Here is a 19,873-nt window from a genome sequence, read left to right as displayed (position 1 = left end):
TGTCTGTCTGGTTGGCTGCTGAACCCCAATGCCCAGAATATCTCCTAGCACGAAATAGGCACTCAATACATATTTGCTGAATGAATAATAAATGAACAAGAAACACATTGAGATGCATCATATCCCATCTAGAAGACTCCAAATTCACATCAGCATTTTCAATGCCCTGAGAAGGCCTGCAATAAAGGATCTTGCTTGGTTAGTTTCTACTTGGGGTCACCAGATAAATTTTTTTCCTGTTTATTTGTTGCACTTCAGGGAAACACATTGAGAGATATTTTTGAGACTATTTTTCCAATCATGATATAATATTATTATTTTGGTTGCCTAAAAATATGTTTTATAATCACATGAAAACATAATTTCCAATGAGAAAAATTACAGTACAAACTGGCCTGATTAGGACATCACCAAATGTCTTGCTCGTGAGTCAACAAAAATAGACCCTTTTCAAAGACTTCAAATGTTGCCTTCACTATGCATGTGTCTTTCCTCCTCTATTGACAGTAAAACCAGAGCTATGGTATAGCTGGTCACCAATTTATAGTGGTCCCAATCTGCCTTGACGTGTAATTTTGATTTTACCCAGCAGCGTTAGTAGCCACGGGGTTAAGGAACAGAGATGAGTCATACATCATGAAGCAGGTTTAAAGGTATATGCCTTAGGAAACAATAAAAAAAGTCTTCATTTTAATGATTTGCTCTTCGACAATGGAATTTATAAAGGTCTGTTTAATTAGACAACAAAACAAGTTAAGCCAATCACACTATCACTGTGTTTTTGGCTAGCCACTTAAAATTTGGGGGCCTCAGTTTCCTCCTCTATTACATGGAAACAACAGTACCTACCTCCTATACTTTTTGTGAGCGTTAAATAACATAAACTATGTAAATTTCTTAAAGGTGCATTGGTCATTTACCAAGCAACTATTAGTACCACTTTTTAAATTTTTCTGTTTACATGCAAATCACTGGCCATTTTATTCTCAGTTATATCATGAAGATCATCATACTAATTAAACACTAAGAGATGAGAGTGCCAGTCTAAATAATGAATCAAAACCAAGTGTATGTTCATTTGCAGCACTATTCACAATAGCAAAGATACGGAATCAACCCAAATGCCCATCAGTGATAGACTGGATAAAGAAAATGTGGCACATATACACCACGGAATACTATGCAGTCATAAAAAGGAATGAAATCATGTCCTTCGCAGGGACATAGATGGAGCTGGAAGCCATTATCCCCAGCGAACTAACACAGGAACAGAAAACCAAACACCACATGTTCTCACTTATAAATGGGAGCTGAACAATGAGAACCTATGGACACAGGGAGGGGAACAACACACACTAGGGCCTGTCAGGGAAGTGGGGGAGGGAGAGCATCAGGACAAACAGCTAATGCATGTGGAGTTTAATACCTAGGCAATGGGTTTATAGTTGCAGCAAACCACCATGGCATATGTTTACCTGTGTAACAAACCTGCACATCCTTCACGTGTATCCTGAAACTTAAAGTAGAATAAAACAATTTTTTTAAATGTTCAAAATATTCATTTCATTGTAATGAAAATAAAAAATATAAATATATGCTGTACTGAATTGTGACATCTGCCTCCTTGCTGTACTCTGTTTAGGCTCTCAAGTTTCTACTTCGTTTCTCACTATAAATGAATAGTGATATCACTTTGATGATCCCTTACTTTGCCTAATGAGCCCAGCTGCCTAATAAATTCCAGACTGTTCAGATTATATAAGCATGTTTGTTTTCTGTGTTCCATAATATGTATCTTGATTTTAAAAATTGAACTAACCTTTTATTTGGAGTTTTTCTCTTTTTTCAGTTTTTCATCTGTTTGTGATTGTTGCGTGTTATTTTTAGCCCTTTTGTTTTAGGAGATGAGTATACACATAAAGGCCTGAACTCAAAGCAGGAACAAAGAGTGCCTATTTTTTGTGGTCTGTGTTGTGTATTTTTGTTTTTATTGAAGAACTGAGATGTACAGCAAACAGAAATTACTCTGGAAGAGATGCACAGTGAAGAATCTATGAAGTCTTTTTGTCACGTGTGTGTGTGTGCGTGTGTGTGTCTACGTGTGTATATATATATGTATATATATATATTTTTTTTTTTTGAGATGGAGTCGCACTCTGTTACCCAGGCTAGAGTGCAGTGGCACAATTTCAGCTCACTGCAGCTTCTGCCTCTGGGGTTCAAGCCATTCTCCTGCCTCAGCCTCCCAAGTAGCTGGGATTACAGGTGCACACCAGCACTCCTGGCTAATTTCTGTATTTTTAGTAGAGATAGGGTTTCACCATGTTGGCTAGACTGGTCTCAAACCCCTTACCTCAAGTGATCCACCCGTCTCGGCCTCCCAAAGTTCTGAGATTACAGGAGTGAGCCACCACGCCTGGCCATGTTGCATGTATATTTTTATTAAATGGCCAGAAAGCAGGTTTATTTTTTCCCAATCACTGCCTTTACCCAGACATTGTCAAATCTCCCTTTTCCATCATGCCCATGATGTTTCTCGTCAATCTAATCGCCTTCCAAGCATTTAACTTCTAAAAAGCCCATTCCCAGTTAGTGTCAAATTTAATCTCATATGGAACTTAATGCTCCTTTCCTCTCACTCTCCCTGAGGTAGATGAGCTTGAGACCTAATGATTAGGAACATAGAGGAGTCTTAGTCTAGGACAGGGTATCCTCCACTTTTTCTTCCATTTGATCTCTACTCCTCAGTTGTGAAGAAGAGGGAGAAGAGAGGCTGAAAATGGCCAAAATACAGTAAGATAGCCTCAGTGCAGCAGGCATGCAGATGTTCATTCTACTGTGTGACTTGAGTGTGAGTTCTTTGTGGAATCTTACTGGAACTCTTCACTGCATAGTTTCTGATGCCAGTGATCCAGTGTGTTGTGACATCACCAGAATTTCTCCGCTCCAGGTCCCTTAAGTCTGCCCAACAGCCACTTGCTGCTGGAGTCTCCTCTCCCATTAGCCAGCTCTTTTGGGTTGGCTACTGGCAAGATGGCTCAAACATGACTACTTTTCATACTTCCTCTTCAACCAAGAGATACTCATATACTCATGCCAAGCCAAATAGCAGGACTGCAAGCCCTTCATTGAAGCCCCTTCTCTCCAGTCTGTTCTCTCCAATTTTCCCTGCATAAATAGTCACAGAAACCCAGCCCACACATATGTCCAACAAATTAAAAAGAAAGAGATACCTCTTCTTCCTGCTATGTCCTCCTCTCAGTGATTCCCTTTGAGCCCTTTAGCACCATACTTTCAGTGGGGTAGATGCATAGCGTTCCATTTTCCCTTGACTTAAGGTAGAGACAGAAGAATCCCTGCACTCTTTTTCTTACTTACATCCTAAATAAACCCCTTGACCTCTCTTTCTCTTTCATATAGGCTGAGGGAGGAGATAGAGAAAATGTGATGGGAGAGTAGCTGACCCTGCTCTTATGTTTCTAAATACAACCTGCAAGGGTTTCCCACCACCTAATAGTTACATGATGACTCTTTTTCTGTCTTTTTGTGGCCACTTGCCAATTCTAGGACTATAGAAAAAGTCCTATTCAATATCTAGGTAATCACTAATTAAATAAGCAAACACAATAATTATGTATACCAATAGATACATACATATAAATGTACCTATATCTATGCACATATACATACATACATATGTGTATATTTACTTTTTTACAGAGAAGAGTTCTCTGTTGAACATTATACTATTGAATTCACCTTATAACTTTCAAATGGGAAACGCTAATGAAATCAAAGCCATAGGTTAGTATTTAGCATTTATATAACACTTGTATTTGCAAAGTACTTTAGAATAATTCAATCCTTAATCCCCATAACAGCCCTGGGAGGGAGGCCCAGTTACCATCTCCTTCATAAACGAGGAAAGGGAGACCTGTAAATGTTGCATGACACGCTCTGTGGCTGATTGGTGGCAGCCACCAATTAAAGCACAAGGGTCTTGACTTAGAGGAATGCTGTTCATCCTCTGGGCCCTAAAGAATGAGATTTCTTAATAAATCCATGAGTCATGGAGAAGAGGCACAGGCTGACTGTGATTTTACTAGGCTGTTTCCACTGCATCTCATTGATGGCTTAAATCATCTTAGTGCTGCTGAACTCTTTTCAGCAATAAAATAAAAAGTGTATTAAGTGCTAAATTCTGCCCATAACTGGTATTTCTCATTGACTGCAAGTTTATGGAAGTTGTCAACTTCAGAGAACAGCTTATATGAAGGCACTCCAGCCTCTGTAGGTAGATGAATTGAACTAGTCAGACATGATGAGGATAAAATTAACAAATTTACCAGGCTTTCGGAGCTGAGGCGACATTTGCCAGTTTTCATACTCCAAGACCATCACCCTACAAAACCCCACAGCAGAGGCATTCATCTTCTCACCTTCAGACACTGTTAACTAGATATCTCAGGTCTAGTTACAAACTTGAGATCACTGTAGCAACCAATTAGTATTTATGTTGCTAAGACAGCATGCAGAGAAAGGGGGAAGCAGGATGTGCTTACTCATTTTTATGTGATCTCAGTGGAGGGAGGATAAAATGCTGATTCCAGTTTCCAGATTCCCATTGACTTCTTCCATCCTAATTATACTCACATTTGTCTTCTCCACAGGTAATCCACTTGATGGCAAGGCACTTATGGTATCTATAATAAATTCTACAATTGTTAATAGTGCCAAAAAGAAGTAAAAAAGAGGAAAAATAATTACATTTTCTGACATGCTGGCTTCTTGCAGGGTTATTCCATTCTCAAATATCCCTGAGCTTCAAAATCTGAGCCTTCATCTAACATTTTCTAAAGCACCTCAGCCTCACAGGAAATACTCTCTTCCTCTTTAACAAAATATAAACAGTGCCATCAATTTTTTGTTATTTATAGTTTGGTTGCCTTTTAATTTCCTTGTTTTAATTGTAAGTGACCCAATAAACAGAAAGAGATCTCATCATAAAGTATGGATCAGAGTTGGGACCAAATTCCAGCTGTAGTACTAACCAAAAAAGGAGCCTCCACTAAGTTTCTACCTTCCTTGGCTTCTTTTCTTTAAGATAAGCACAGGAATCCATTCCTGGAGCCAGAATGAACATCTTGGGGCCAGTATAGGGTAAGTACTCATTAAAATTTACATCTTTTCAAATAGAGTATCTTTATATGTTTGTATGCATGTTTGTGTGTGTGTGTGTGTGATCTACATTAAATATTTACCTTTTTTCAAAACCCTAATTCTTAGAAATCTTTCTATACTAAAAAGTGTGGGAAGTGATGTCCAAATCTTTTCTAGTATGACTGTGCAGCAAACACATCCAAGCATATGACACAGAGGTTTCACAATTGCATGGCCACGTGGATATCGTGATATCAGCAGTCACTAGCAGGATTTAAGAAAATCTCCCTAAGCAGCAAAACTTCTCCTCAGGTTCATCCTTGAAACAATTTAGCATCCTTTGGAATTAATGAAATAGACTAAGAAACTATTACTCTGAAAAGCTAAGTGTCTATGTAGTTTGGATAAATTGAGTAAAGAATTAAAATTTTCCTTCCATTCGATTTGTTGTAGACTGTTTTAATGGCAAATAAATGGTAAAAGCTCTGTTTGTAGACCATATAGGAAATGGAGCAATCTTCTTGGTCTGGTCTATTTGACTTCCCTTACTTGATTTGTTAAATCAAGCAAGGGAATTAGTCAAATGAATTGACAAATTACTTAAATGAAGTTCAGTTCATATCTTAGCTGCTTCCGGTAGATATTCCCAGTGAACCACTGCCTGTATAATTCACATCAGAACACTGTTTCTTCATGAGTCATAAGAATACATGGTTCTATCCTATATGTCACCTCCCCAATCTGACTGTAAACTCTGAAGTCAGCTCCGAGTTCCACATCTCCTGCATTCACTCTCTGTTCCCCTTCACCCTACTGTCTATAATAGCATTATTATAGATACTGATAAAGTGGAATATTTATTAAATAATTGGTAATGCCAAAACAATGCAATAACAAAAAAAAAAGTAAGCTTACTTGAGCTAAATTGATGGCAATAAACAACCTGTATTATTATTTTGCTAGGTAATTTCTTTGCCCGTTTTTCTTCCTTATGTAGAAATATGGCTGGCACAGTGGCTCACGCCTGTAACCCCAGCACTTTGGGAGGTTGAGGCGGGTGGATCATTAGGTCAGGAGATTGAGACCATCCCTGGCCAACATGTTGAAACCCCATCTCTACTAAAATACAAAAAATTTGCCAGGTGTGGTGGCACACACCTGTAGTCCCAGCTGCTCTGGAGGCTGAGGCAGAGGAATCGCCTGAACCCAGGAGGCAGAGGTTGCAGCGAGCCAAGATCGCATCACTGCACTCCAGCCTGGCAACAGAGCAAGACTCCGTCTCAAAAATATAAAATAAAATAAAATAAAATAAAAAGAAATATATTCTCAATATTTTGCCATGTAATATATAAACATGGTGATGTGATATTTTTTTTCTCCCTGGACAGGCAATTTCAAAGGTGGAATGATGGACAAAGCATTAAATATTTATTTCTGCCAACTACTTTATATAAGAAGTTGTTAAAAGGCTTTACAATTATTATTCTTAACAACATCTTGACTGCTGTAGACAAAAAGTAAAGATTTTTAAATGTGAGATTTTTCTTAGTTTTTATTTTAATAGTAAGTAATCATCTATTTTAAATTGTGCCTTTCTCTTCTAAAGACCAACTATTTTGATTCTAGAACAATTTGCTCCCTTCAAATCTCCAGTGAGGAAAAATATGACGGAATTATGCAATTATACTCATAGAAGAATGAAAGGCATTATCTGCCTATGGAAATCATCCTAGACCTATTATAAAATCAAATCCAGGCAAATTAATTCAATACAATCAAAAGTAACAAATTTATTTTAACACCTACAGTGCACAATGCCATGTGTGAGACTTGGTGAAATACACAAATATGAAAAGTACACAGCCCCTTCCCTTAAGAACTAATGAATCCTTCGGGAGACAGCATCTAAATAGGTGAACAATTTAAATAGCTTTAAGAGATGAAAGTACCTATAGAAAATATATTGAAAGATGGCTGAATAGGAGCAGCTCCAGTCTGCATCTCCCAGCAAGACCAATGCAGATGGTGGGTGATTTCTGCATTTCCAAATGAGGTACCTGGTTCATCTCACTGGGACTGGTTAGACAGTGGGTGCAGCCCATGGAGGGTGGGCCAAAGCAGAGTGGGGCGTTGCCTCACCCGGGAAGTGCAAGGAGTCAGGGAACTCCCTCCCCTAGCCAAGGGAAGCCATGAGGGACCATGCCATGAGGGAAGGTGCTATCCGGCCCAGATACTACACTTTTCCCATGGTCTTCGCAACCGAAAGACCAGAAGATTTCCTCTGGTGCCTACACCACAAGTGCCCTGGGTTTCAAGCACAAAACTGGGCAACCATTTGGGCAGACATCAAACTAGCTGCAGGAGTTTTTTTTAATACTCCAGTGGCGCCTGGAATGCCAGCAAGACAGAACCATTCGCTCCCCTGGAAAGGGGACTGAAGCCAGGGAGCCAAGTGGTCTTGCTCAGCTGATCCCACCCCTACAGAGCCCAGCAAGCTAAGATCCACTGGCTTGAAATTCTCACTGTGAGCACAGTAGTCTGAAGTCAACCTGGGACACTAGAACTCAGTGCGGGGAGGGGCATCTGCTGTTACTGAGGCTTGAGTAGGCAGTTTTCCCCTCACAGTGTAAACAAAGACAGGGAGTTCAAACTGGGCAGAGCCCACCTGAGCACCACAAAGCTGCTGCAGCCAGATTGCCTCTCTAGATTCCTCCTCTCTGGGCAGGACATCTCTCAAAGAAAGGCAGCAGCCCCAGTCAGGGGCTTATAGTTAAAACTCTCATGTCACTGGGGCACCTGGGGGAAGGGAAAGCTGTGGGCGCAGCTTCAGCAGACTTAAAAGTTCCTGCCTGCCAGCTCTGAAAAGAGCAGCGGATCTCCCAGCACATTGCTTTAGCTCTGCTAAGGGACAGACTGCCTCAAGTGGGTCCCTGACTTCCATGCCTCCTGATGGGGAGATACCTCCCAGCAAGGGTCGACAGACACCTCATACAGGAGAACTCTGGCTGGCATCTGGCAGGTGCCTCTCTGGGATAAAGCTTCCAGAGGAAGGAGCAGGCAGCAATCTCTGCTGTTCTGCAGCCTCTGCTGGTGATACCCAGGCAAACAGGGTCTGGAGTGGATCCCTAGCAAACTCCAGCAGATCTGCAGAAGAGGGGCCTGACTGTTAGAAGGAAAACTAACAAACAGAAAGCAATAGCATCAACATCAACAAAAAGGATGACCACGCAAAAACTTCATCCGAAGGTCACCAACAGCAAAGACCAAAGCTAGATAAATCCACAAAGATGAGGATAAACCAGCACAAAAAGGCTGAAAATTCCAAAAACCAGAATGCCTATTCTCCTCCAAAGGATTACAACTCCTTGCCAGCAAGGGAACAAAACTGGACAGAGAATGAGTTTGATGAATTGACAGAAATAGGCTTCAGAAGGTGGGTAATAACAAATCCTCTGAGCTAAAGAAGCATGTTCTAATCCAATGCAAGGAAGCTAAGAACCTTGATAAAAGGTTAGAGGAATTGTCAACTAGAATAATCAGTTTTTAGAAGAACATAAATGGCCTGATGGAGCTGAAAAACACAGCATAAGAACTTTGTGAAGCATACACAAGTATCAATAGCCAAATCAATCAAGCAGAAGAAAGGATATCAGAGATTAAAGATCAACTTAATGAAATAAAGTGTGAAGACAAGATTAGAAAAAAAAGAATGAAAAAGAACAAACAAAGCCTCCAAGAAATATGGGCCTATGTAAAAAGACCAAACCTACGTTTGATTGGTGTACCTGAAAGTGACAGGGAGAATGCAACCAAGTTGGAAAACACTCTTCTGAATATGATCCAGGAGAACTTCCCCAACCTAGCAAGACAGGCCAACATTCAAATTCAGGAAATACAGAGAACACCACAAAGATACTCCTCGAGAAGAGCAACCCCAAGACACATAATTGTCAGATTCACCAAGGTTGAAATGAAAGAAAAAATGTTAAGGGCAACCAGAGAGAAAGGTTGGGTTACCCACAAAGGGAACTCCTTCAGACTAATAGCAGATCTCTCTGCGGAAACCCTACAAACCAGAAGAGAGTGAGGCTTAAAGAAAAGAATTTTCAACCAAGAATTTCATATCCAGCCAAACTAAGCTTCATAAGTGAAGGAGAAATAAAATCCTTTATAGACAAGCAAATGCTGAGAGATTTTGTCATGATGAGACCTTCCTTACAAGAGCTCCTGAAGGAAGCACTAAATATGGAAAGGGAAAACCAGTACCAGCCACTGCAAAACAAACCAAGTTGTAAAGACCATCGACACTATGAAGAACCTGCCTCAACTAACAGGCAAAATTACCAGCTAGCATCATAATGACAGGATCAAATTCACACATAACATTATTAACCTTAAAGGTAAACTGGCTAAATGCCCCAATTAAAAGGCACAGGCTGACAAATTGGATAGAGTCAACACCCTTTGGTGTGCTGTATTCAGGAGACCCATCTCACGTGCAAAGACACACACACAGGCTCAAAATAAAGAGATGGAGGAATATTTACCATGGAAAGAAAAAAAAAGCATGGGTTACAGTCCTAGTCTCTGATAAAACAGACTTTAAACCAACAAAAATAAAAAAAGACAAAGAAGAGTATTACATAATGGTAAAGTGATCAATGCAACAAGAAGAGCTATCTTAAATATATATGCACCCAATATAGGAGCACCCAAATTCATAAAGCAAGTTCTTAGACACATACAAAGAGACTTAGACTCCCACACAATAATAGTGGGAGATTTTAACACCCCACTATCAATATTAGACAAATCAATGAGAGAGAAAATAAACAAGGATATTCAGGACTTGAACTCAGCTCTGGATCAAGTGGCACTAATAGACATCTACAGAACTCTCCACCCCAAATCAACAGATTATACATTCTTCTCAGCACCACATAGCACTTATTCTAAAATCAACCATATAATTGGAAGTAAAACACTCCTCAGCAAATGCAAGAGAACAGGAATCATAACAAACAGTGTCTCAGACCACAGTGCAATCAAACAGTGTCTCAGACCACAGTGCAATCAAACTCAGGATTAAGAAGCTCACTCAAAACCGCACAATTACATGGAAACTGAACAAACTGCTCCTGAATGACTAATGGGTAAATAATGAAATTAAAGCAGAAATAAATAAGTTATTTAAAATCAACGAGAAAAAAGACACAATGTATGAGAATCTATGGGACACAGTTAAAGCAGTGTGTTTAGAGGGAAATTTATAGCACTAAATCCTCACAGAAGAAAGCGGGAAAGATCTAAAATCGACACCCCAACATCACAATTAAAAGAACTAGAGAAGAAAGAGCAAATAAATTCAAAAGATAGCAGAAGACAAGAAATAACTAAGATCAGAGCAAAACTGAAGGAGATAGAGACACAAAAAAATCCTTCAAAAAATCAATGAATCCAGGAGCTGGTTTTTTGAAAAAATTAACAAAATAGATAGACTGCCAGCCAGATTAATAAAGAAGAAAAGAGAGAAGAATCAAACAGACACAATAAAAAATGATAAAGAGGAGATCACCACCGATCCCACAGAAATACAAACTACCATCAGGGAATACTATAAACACCTCTATGCAAATAAACTAGAAAATCTAGATGAAATGGATAAATTCCTGGACACATACACCCCGCCACCCAAGACTAAACCAGAAAGAAGTCAAACCCTAAATTGACCAATAACAAGTTCTGAATTTGTGGCAGTAATTAATAACCTACCAACCAAAAATTACAGTCCAGGATGAAATGGATTCACAGCTGAATTTTACCAGAGGTAAAAATAGGAGCTGGTATCATTCCTTCTGAAACTATTCCTAACAATAGAAAAAGAGGGAATCATCCCTAACTCATTTTATGAGGCTAGCACCATCCTGATACCAGAACCTGGCAGAGCCACAACACAAAAATAAAATTTCAGGCCAATATCCTTGATGAACATCAGTGGGAAAATCCTCAATAAAATACTGGCAAACTGAATCCAGCAGCACATCAAAAAGCTTATCCACCACGATCAAGTCAGCTTCATCCCTGGGATGCAAGGATGGTTCAACATACACAAATCAATAAACGTAATCCATCACATAAACAGAACCAATGACAAAAACCACATGATTATCTCAATAGATGCAGAAAAGGCCTTTGATAAAATTCAACAACCCTTCATGCTAAAACACTAAATCAACTAGATATTGATGGATCATATCTTAAAATAATAACAGCTATTTATGACAAACCCACAGCCAATATCTTACTGAATGGGCAAAAGCTGGAAGCATTCCCTTTGAAAACCAGCACAAGACAAAGATGCCCTCTCTCACCACTTCTATTCAACATAGTATTGGAAGTTCTGGCCAGGGCAATCAGGCAAGAGAAGGAAATAAAGGACATTCAAATAGGAATAGAGGAAATCAGATTAACTCTGTTTGCAGATGACATGATTGTGTATTTAGAAAACTCCATTGTCTCAGCCCCAAAACTCCTTAAGCTGATGAGCAACTTCAGCAAAGTCTCAGCATACAAAATCAATGTGCAAAAATCACAAGTCTACAGTAACCAAAACAGCATGGTACTGGTACAAAAATAGATACATAAACCAAAGGAACCTCAGAAATACCAACACACATATACAACCATCTGATCTTTGAAAAATCTGACAAAAATCAAGCAATGAGGAAAGGATTCCCTTTTTAATAAATGGTGTGAAAACTCTCTAGCCATATGCAGAAAACTGAAACTGGACTCCTTCCTTACACCTTATACAAAAATTAACTCAAGATGGATTAAAGACTTAAACATAAAACCTAAAACCATAAAAACCCTAGAAGAAAACCTAGGCAATGCCATTCAAGATATAGGCATGGGCAAAGACTTCATGACTGAAACACCAAAAGCAATGGCAACAAAAGCCAAAATTGACAAATGGGATCTAATTAAACTAAAGAACTTCTGCACAGCAAAAGAAACTAGCATCAGAGTGAACAGGCAACCTACAGAATGGGAGAAAATTTTTGCAATCTATCCATCTGACAAAGGGCTAATATCCAGAATCTACAAGGAACTTAAACAAATTTACAAGAAAAACAAACAAACCCCATCAAAAAGTGGGCAAAGGATATGAACAGACACTTCTCAAAAGAAGACATTTATGCAGCCAAGAAATAGATGAACAAAAGCTCATCATCACTGATCATTAGAGAAATGCAAATCAAAACCACAATGAGATACCATCTCACACCAGTTAGAATGGCAATCATTAAAAAGTGAGGAAACAATAGATGCTGGAGAGGATGTAGAGAAATAGGAACACTTTTACATTGTGGGAGGGAGTGTAAATTAGTTCAACCATTGTGAAAGACAGTGTGGGGATTCCTCAAGGATCTAGCACTAGAAATACTTGACTCAGAAATCCCATTACTGGTTATATACCCAAAGGATTATAAATCATTCTACTATAAAGACACGTGGAAACATATGTTTATTGCAGCACTATTCGCAATAGCAAAGACTTGGGACCAACCAAAATGCCCATCAATGTTAGACTTGATAAAGAAAATGTGGCACATAAACACCATGGAATACTATGCAGCCATAAAAAAGAATGAGTTCATGTCCTTTGCAGGGTCATGGGTGAAGCTGGAAACTATCATTCGCAGCAAACTAACACAGGAACAGAAAACCAAACACCGCATGTTCTCACTGGTAACTGGGAATTGAACAATGAAAACACATGGGCACAGGGAGGGGAACATCACACATCGGGGCCTGTTGGGGGGTGGGGGGCAAGGGGAGGGATAGTATTTGGAGAAATACCTAATGTAGATTATGGGTTGATGGGTGCAGCAAACAACCATGGCACATGTATACCTATGTAACAAACCTGCGTGTTCTGCACATGTATCCAAGAACTTAAAGTATAATAAAAAAATTAAAAAAAATTATATTGAAAAGCACAATGTGACTCTAAGACCTAAAAACAAGACAGTATGGACATTAAACAGATACAAGCTCAGACATGGGAAAAATTGTTTCAGATGGGGAGCGCTCAATTCATTTATCCTTTACAAGCGTTTTTTAAAATTGTACCATGTACTCCCTCAGGGAGAACTCTGTGGAAGAGAGAGGATTAGAGCTTGGCTTTGTGGAACATGTACTGTACATACCAGTAGCTTGGAATTTATCACAGAATGCCGTGTACTACTGCTATGTTCTTAGAAGTGTACCTAATACAACAGTGTCAATAACAGTAGCTGCAGTTTACAAAAGCCAGACATTATGCAAAAGGTTCTATGTAATCATCTCATTTCATTCTTACAATGGCAGCTTGTGTTTAAAATTTATAAATCCTGTTTAAGAAGATAATTTTTGGCTTACTAAGAAAATGTAGTGGCCTCAACATAGCCTGATGATAGTACTTCCATCAGAAGCATATGTGTATTGCCTCAAAGTCTGTACTCTTAATCACTTAGCTCTGGAGCTTCCAGAACTAGATTATGCATTGTGTGATGGCAGAGTCAATGAATCTGGTATCTCAATAATCTTCATAGTGATTGAGTTTGAATCTGACAATTGACAATTATACTGAGTAGCACTTTATTAGTTTATGCAGAAATAACTGAGACTTTGGGAGCTTTAAGAAACTATAATTCAAACATATCTAAATTAGATGAGTGGCTTCTTAATGTAAAGACTCCCTTTTACAAGAGTGACATATGGAGGACTTTGGCTCTATCTTAACCTGGCTATCAGCCCTTGGAAAAATATTTTACATATTTCATCCTGCCAGCTTTCATCTACAAAATGAAGATAATAATAATACCTACCTAATGATGTTGTTGTAAGGATTAAAAGAGAAAATTTATGTCAAGTCCTTGGAACTCTGCCTAATGGGTAATAAGTGATCAAAAATATTAATTATTATGACTATTCTCTGGCCTTTGGAGACATTTACATACTTTTTGTAATGGAGAAATTTAAAGGTTGATCATGAGCTATTCCTCAATAACTTTTCCATGCAGAAGAAATGATCTGAAATGGCAAGTCAGGGTTTGCAGAAAAATCTAGAAGTGAAAAAGCCAGACACAAAAAACAAAACAAAATTTTAAAAACAGTGCTGAACAGCATCTCAGAGTCCATGCCTGGGGTCAACTACTACCTTTGATGAATCTGATATAAAGTTGGGAGATGAAAATGAATCCTTTCATTGCTGAACTTCCCAAGGGCATTTGAGAATGGAGTTCTTTTTAAAGTTTTTTTTTTTTTGTATGTGTTTTAGAAAGACTGTGTGTGTGTGCATACCTATCTATTTTTGTGTGTGCATACATGTGTGTTGAGAGCTAGTTTTTGCCCTAGAATCTTAAAACATGGCTTAGTATCTTTTCTTTAAAATTTGTTTTAAATTGTTTTCAAATCATTCTGTGTTACTTAGGACGCAAAGGGAGGAAGTTGAAGTTGGCTTTTGTTTCAGTGGCCTTGTCATTCAGTCTCAAGACAGATATTTTTGACGTGGAAATTCTCAAATGAAAAATCAAGATATATTCAACATTCCATATCTTATCAAGCCTATTTTTAACCCGTCTCAAAAGTGCATTTCACTATAAGGACTACAAAAATTCCTCCAATGAGTTTTTGACACTCAATAATGAACCAAAATGACAGACTGAGAAAATGTACTGCTTTTTCAAGCCATAGAAATGCAGATTCATTCATCTCTCAGTATTAATCAATTAATCAATCAATCCTGTATCAAAATGCTATATTGATGGCTTATTGAATTCATAACCTTGAACTTTGTTTTGTGAAAAAGGGCAGAGAGAAAAGAGGCTAACAGTTGTTGATCACTTGTACCAGAAAACTTGCTTATGAATAACTGTGCTCTATGGGCTGACTATTCTAGAAGAGGGTTAAGATAAGACAATTATTAAATAAATCAGTTTTCTCTGGCTCTACCTCAATGCACAATCAGAAGAACTTCAAATCTCCTCTCTTAAACTGCACTCTCAGTTATGTTTGAGAATCCCTGACAAGCAACCAATGTGTTCTGAGGTGCCCAGTCTTCTGGGTTAGTACCTTGCTGTGGTTCATCCCACTGTGTCCCCTTCAAGCTCTGGCTATGACCCTCTGGCCGTAGCCTTCTGCCTTCTCAGTTTCCTCCTTTAATTACTTCTGCAAACATCTTCACAATACTTCTGACCCTTTTAAGGCTTTTATCTCTACCCACACTAACAATCTCCTTCTTGTCATTACTTTTCTCTTGATCTGGTTTATACTCCTTGGTCTATCATTCCACCTCTTATCTGCCCAAAAAATCATATCAAAGACATTGATTCCTATTTTCAACATCTTCCTTGATTCCTAGCTTTCCCTCATACCTGACATCCAACAGATCAGCCAGTCTTATCAGCTGTAACTTTAAAATATATCCAAATTATAATTATTTCCCCAAACTATCATTGTAGCATTTATATCCCGTCACCATTTTTTTGTTGTGAACCACAGTAAAAGCCTCCTACATGAGCATCTCTCAATCTGATGACTGCAATAATTTTTAATAGAGAGTTATCCAATCTATTTTATCCACATGAAATTTATACTACTTTTAAAAGACATAAATCTTATTATGCCATGCTTGTTTTTAAAGCCTTTTAGTAATGGCCTGATTTTATGAGGATACAGTTCATTGTTTTTCCCCTGCCTGCTCTTCCACCCTTATTTTTATCATGTTAATACCACCCAGTTTGACTATGCTTAACTTCTTTAAGTTGCCTAGAGATGTTATGTTCTCTCTTCATCTTGTACCAGCACACGTTCTCTCCTCTACCTAGAGTAGACTCCTTGTAATCTGTCTCCTACCATCCTTAGGTTGCAACTTAAACTAAGTTATTCTAGAAAAGTGCCCCTGTGCCCACTGCCCACAACCAAGCCTGCATATGGTGTACCTCCCATGTGCTCACACAGTGCCCTGTACATTCCTTATCATTATACTCTACTGTTATCAAATATTTGCTTGGTCTATTTTCCTCAACACTGTAAAATAATAAGGCAAGTGTCACTAACAACATCTTGCAAGTGACTGGCCTATGGAGGATGCCCAATTAATATCAGAAGAATGAATGAACAATGAAAAGTGATGGCATGTGCTGCTAAGGCTTCCAATGCCCTATCAGTGAAAATGATGCTCCTGTTGAGGACAATAACGCCACTAATGTCACCTGAGAACACTAATGCCCAGGGCCGAATGTGCAGCACCTGCTGAGCATGTGACACTGCTGCTACCATGGTGGAGTCTGTGGACACAGAGCTGAGAATCTGCTCAAGTTGTCTGGCACATGCAAAACCCTTCTCAAAAATAAATAAATAAATAAATAAATAAATAAATTAGTTAAACAGATCTCTTTAGTTGTATCCCCCTGTTAACTCATCCTTTATAATTCAGACATAATTCAATGAGACCTGGAGTAGAGAACAGCTGAGTGGCAGGTGTTAAATAATTAATTGAAGATTATTTCCTATCTTGCTATCCTTGAACCTTTCTTGAACACCCCATCTTTGTCTTCCTAAAATTAGTCTTTATGAGAATGATACCAAGTGTCACATGGAAATAAATTCCCACCTTTTTAAACCAGCCATGCCCCTCTCCGATCCAATAAGAAGTCTAAGGTTGAACACAGATCAAACTTAAGTTTCCTAGTACATATATTACAAATCTTGTGAGTCATTTACTATAGTCTCTATCTTACTGATAGGGATAATAAAAGCTCTGAACATATTTCCACATGTTAGGATCATTCCTGCATTTTATACTACCTTCCTTCTGAGGCAAAACAGAGGAATTTTAAGATATGAACTAATAGTTTATAGTAGTAGGTACCCATTAAGAAAGGTTCAAGGATACCTGGATACTAGTTTTCGATCTGCCCGTAATTAGCTGTATGGCATTCAGCAAATCAAAGGTCTCGGTGAGCCTATTTCCCTCATTTGTAAAACAATCTGCTTCTATTAGACAACTATTAAATTCTCTTTTTATATAAAATTTAATGAAATAGTGATCTCTTTCCTCCAAGATACAAAAATCTAGAGTGGTAAGACTTAACAAAGAAACAATAACAATACATGATATAATTAAGAGTTCTTAAAGTTAAAACTACAAAGAGACCTGGGATAAGGCAAGTGATTAGAAAAGTAAATATTAGAGCACATGAGTCTTGAGTCTGCCTTGAATGAAAGATAAAATATAAAGTCACAGCACTTATAATGATTTAGTAAGTGTCTAAAACACACCTACATATTAACTTTTGGAGTCTAATTTGGCCAGGGCCAAAAAAAAAAAGAGAGAGAGAGAGATTAACATAAATAACATTGATGTAGCTTGCAATCTATTAAAATAAAGGATTTAGCTTAAAGGTTTAACATAAAGACTTAGTCCTTAAATTGGCAGACCTTCACCTATCAGGAAACTCAGCTATACAGAATGACTCATGTCTGTGTACTCTGAATAGTTATGGCTTTACTGTAATAATGATAACCACAGTGCTGGCAAAGAAAAAGACAGATGACACAACTTCTAGGCCTTCCCATCACTCCTCCTGATTACTCTTGCTTATTTTGAGTATCGACAAAATGGGGTGGCTGTTATCATAGATCTCTACATAGCATTGATTCAAGTGTGTGTTGAAACAAGCCTGCTTCTGTGTAATTCATTTATATCACTAGCTCATACCTGCCTCTTTCCCCTTCCTTCGATCTTACATATCTCCAAGATGAGCATTTATCTTACTTTGCTCTCCTGTTCCTCTTCTGTTGTCAGTCTAGCAGGTGTTCTTTTCAGATTGCTTTCATTCTTCATAACTCATTTTGGGTCCCTTTCTACTTTTGTGGCCATTTTTATCCTTCTCTTCGTATGTACCTCAGGCGTCAAAGCCATCCATTTGTCAAAAACGTTTGGTACTATGTTTGTGGTTATTTCCCCCTCAAACTAGGGCTTAGAAAATCCACCTGGTGAGCTCTTTCTTGTTTTCATGGGAAGAAAGACTCTCTATGCCTAGGAGAAGTTATAAATCAGAACTGTCATTTGTGTTCACACCTGCTCTAGGCTTGATCCGACTATTCTTCTTAGGTGGCCCATTTGGTTCCAAACGACATCGCCCAATTTTTTCAACTTCAAGTCTACATGAATGCATTTCTGTACACTGAAAATTGAAAATAATGTGTAAATGAAACCTCATTTGATCCAACAATGACTCCCTCATTTTGCTGGTGGGAGGTGCCGGGGGAGGGGGGGAAGGAGAAAACATAGTTTAGCAATAAATTCAGTTGAAGTGTTTTTAAAACTGCATGGTCCCCAATTTTTCTGTTCCCCAAATTCAGAAGTTTCACTCACTTTAGGCTTACATCTGGCAAGTTGTTAGTGTTGAGAATCACAGAAAAGTATTTAAGTGTGCAAATACACTTCCTTATGCATTTTAAATTGCTGCTCTTGGATGCAGTCATCAGACAGTCGCCCTTATCCTTTCAAAGTGACTTAAAGCCCAGCAGCTGGCTCTGGCTTGGAGACAATCTAGTACAATGTGCTGTTGTAGCATCTTCAGGGCAGGAAGACATGCCCCATCAGCACCAGAAGGTGGCCAGTGACACTACCCAGGCACAAGTGACACAAAAGCTTCAGAATAAATAAGGGCTCTTGATTAAACTTCAGTTCAAAAAATGCCTTCCACATTTTAGGGACTTGTTATATACCACACTGCCAACAAGATGCAGAAAGCCCTATTTATTTTTTTAAAGGAAAACTGAAAGAGATCTTAGAGAAAATAATCAATTCAACTTTTCATGTCTTTCTATCCTTTGCACCTTACCTGTATTTGTATTTACATTGTATCTTTTTCTGAGCTATGAGTATCGGAAGTTTGTGTTTCTTTGGCTCATTTGGCTTTACTTTATCATTATGAAATTGTGAAAATTTAAAGGGTTAATCTTGTCAGAATCAAGAATAATTTCTGTGACTTTCCTTTATATGTGTATATACATACATACATACGTGTGTGTATTTGTATATATTTCTAAATAGATAACAATTTCTTTTTACATGCTGTGGAATTTAGAGGAAACAAAACCTTATAATATGAAATGTAGAGTTACAAAAGGAAGGCTTAAAAGAGTGGCAGCGTGGACCCAGCACAAATAGTGTGTATGCTGCAGCATTTCCAAAGCCTGTCTATCCTTAACATAATTTTCTAATTGAGCAGTTTATTTTTCATTTTAGAGAAATACTGTTGTGGTGTCCCCAGCTTGTAGACTTTTCTACTTTCAGATCTGAATACATGCAGCAACATGAACTGACAACAAAATTCTTTCCATTTTAAAGTAAATATTTCCAATTTATTTTATTCTGTAGTTGTAAGTAAACATTCTGAGGAGGAAAAAAGAGCATACATTGTCTGATTCAGAAATTAACTTTTCATCATTCAGGGATTTCTGCTGGGCATGTGTTATGTTATCTACACCTATGAACACATTTCACCTCTTCATGCGTCTATTAGCAGTTGGTTCTGTTGATTTTGTAAAATAAATTTTCAAAAGGCATTACTCCATTTTATCTAATATTTCTATAGTTTCAACGTTACTATTCTGTACTATATTTTTATTTTGTCTCATTTAAAGCAGCAGC

This window comes from Pongo abelii, chromosome 17, assembly GCF_028885655.2.
Source record: "Pongo abelii isolate AG06213 chromosome 17, NHGRI_mPonAbe1-v2.0_pri, whole genome shotgun sequence".
NCBI lineage: Eukaryota > Metazoa > Chordata > Mammalia > Primates > Hominidae > Pongo > Pongo abelii.
The sequence above is the reverse complement of the archived record's forward strand: the minus strand, read 5'-3'. Positions refer to the sequence as shown.